Genomic DNA, 2,854 nt, shown 5'->3' on the forward strand with positions numbered 1-2,854 from the left:
TTCTGCAACTCTCTGCAACTTCCTGTCAACTGCTGCACTTAGTCTTTCTAAAAGACACACACTGTTTAAACCTCTGAATACAATATCAACTACAGATTATATTCTTAATGCAATGGTAATGATGACAATTATTTAACAATAGCAGTAAAATAATTTCCCTGCTCCACACTATCTATCTATCTATAGATATATAGATATATCTATATATATATCCACGAGCACCTGGCAGCACAAATGAACCAGAGACACCCGGAATGGCTAACCGAAGGCCGGACAGTTGTGATCCTCAAGGACCCGCAGAAGGGACCGGTCCCCTCCAACTACCGACCAATAACCTGCCTCAGCACCACGTGGAAGCTCCTGTCAGGCAGCATAGCGGCTAAGATAAACAGGCACATGGGTCAATACATGAGAGTTTTTAAATTTTTTTTTCTCGTTTGGCTCTCGGTGAAGGCGGTCACACTTTTCTCCTCTCCTCCTTCCCCTTATCTTCCCTGCTTAGCCTCTTGTGTCCTTGTCTTGTCTCGTGTGTATTACTTTCCCTGGAACACTCTCTCACAGTCTGTTCTCTAAAACCTAAACAGAATTATGGATTTGATCAACTGGTCTCTGAATGCTATTGACACCCTCTTCTCAATGAGACGTCTGGGCTCGGGTGAGCCTGAGTGTCCTGGAGGTACTTTCCCTGCCGGATACACGATGGACGGGTGGCAGAAATGGAGGATCGTGTGCCTGGCGGGACTGTCGATCGAGGACGCTGAAGATATTGTCGGAACTATTCGGAACCATGATAACAGGGTTCTTGCTGATTGGAGCTGGCTTGGCCCTGGCTTATCGGAGAATTAAGAAAGTGGAACCAGCTGTTCAAACCCCCCCAAGGCTGCCCGCTGGGATTGAAACGATGGGACGAGGCGCGACTTCTCAGAATGGGCTCACTGAGTGCAGCATGGTTAGATCTTGGAGAAGCTTACGGCTGCCGTGAATACTCAGAATAAGACCTCTGAGCGTACATTGGACTACATCAAGGAGAAGTCCACTCAGAACAACATCTCTGAGAGAAAGTTGGATTACATCGTGGAGCAGCTCACTGCAGTCGGGAGTTCTCAGAATCGGCTCTCTGAGCACAAGAATGACAACACTCGCGGCTCTCCAATGGGAGATTGAGAGACCAGTGTTGGTGTCGGCGTGTTAAAGAGCAGCTTTGAAATTCTCATGAGTTTTTCGCACAAAAGAAAAATCACCATTTTATTGCGGCTATCCCTTCGGCGCAAGCTGTGGGCTCAAGGCTGTGGGCTCAAGGCTGGAGCCGAACAACAACACCCTGATAATGACTGTGTTTTTGACCGTTCTTCCCACTCTATGCAAGGCCACCTGGGTTGGCTGGAAGACTGTTTACTTAGCCTGGTAGGGCGAAGGACACTGTCTCAGCTGAACTCTGGACACACACACACACACACACTTACACTGATAAGCATTCACTCATCCCCCTTCCCCTTCCAACGGCTTCGATGCTTGTTGCCTCCTGGGAACACGAGGCGGGTCTGGACCCGCGCTGGAGAGACGGCGCAGTGGCAGGATGGCTGCTGTGTTGCCTGGGATTACTCCTCGTCCCCTACCCAACCCTGTTGCTGGTCACGTGCTCTATAATGTTGTACTTTGGACATTTATGTGCTTTCTGTGCAGAGGAGTTTTTTTTGTTTCCTGTTCTCATGCTGTCCTCCTATAGCCCAGCATGAGTAGAAGTCTCTTTTTTTCCTCTTGTACGTTCCCATTGTAGTGTACATTTCAGTGGTTTTTCTGTAATGCAGCCGTTCTCTGACTTGTATCCCCATGTGATGTCTGTGTTGTGTGTGTAAGGTCGGGGGGCGGGTTCATTTCACTGCAGGGCAACCTGTCACTGCATGTGGCAAATAAAATTTGAACTTGAACTTGAACTTGAGCGGGGCACAGAAAGGGATGGGCAAGAATACCAGAGGCGCAAACCATCTACTGGCAGACCAAGCAGTCAGCCGAGACTGCAGGACCAGACTGACCAACCTGTGCACGGCCTGGATTGATTACAAGAAGGCCTATGACTCAATGCCCCACACCTGGATCCTGGAATGCCTAGAACTATATAAGATCAACAGGACCCTGAGAGCCTTCATCAGGAACTCAATGGGGATGTGGCGGACAACAGTGGAGGCCAACTCCAAGCCCATAGCACAAGTCACCATCAAGTGCGTGATCTACCAAGGAGATGCTCTGTCCCCACTGCTGTTCTGCATAGGCCTGAACCCCCTCAGTGAGATCATTAACAAGGCTGGCTACGGATACCGACTACGGAATGGAGCAGTTGTCAGCCACCTCCTGTACATGGATGACATGAAGCTGTATGCCAAGAGTGATACATCGATTCACTGATCCACACCACCAGGATATACAGCAATGACATCGGAATGTCGTTCGGGCTGGAGAAGTGTAGTCGGATGGTAACAAAGAGAGGGAAGGTAGTCAGAACGGAGGGGATCAAACTACCAGAAGGCAGCATTGCAGACATAGAGGACAGTTACAAGTACCTGGGGATCCCACAGGCGAATGGGAACCATGAAGAGGCCGCTAGGAAAGCTGCAACCAGAATGACCGAGCTAAGACAGACGGACAAAATGGTGGTGGCTTACCAACCGAACATAGTGGTGATAGACAAACATGAGAAGACGGCCACAGTGATTGATGTAGCGGTTCCGAATGAGAGCAACATTAGGAAGAAGGAACACGAGCAGCTCGAGAAATACCAAGGGCTCAGAGAAGAGCTCGAGAAGATGTGGAGGGTGAAGGTGGCGGTGGTCCCAGTGGTAATCGGAGCACTAGGTGC

The sequence above is a fragment of the Pundamilia nyererei genome, unplaced genomic scaffold (genome assembly GCF_000239375.1).
Source record: "Pundamilia nyererei isolate P.nyererei 1_Seehausen unplaced genomic scaffold, PunNye1.0 scaffold00026, whole genome shotgun sequence".
In the NCBI taxonomy this organism is placed as follows: Eukaryota; Metazoa; Chordata; class Actinopteri; order Cichliformes; family Cichlidae; genus Pundamilia; species Pundamilia nyererei.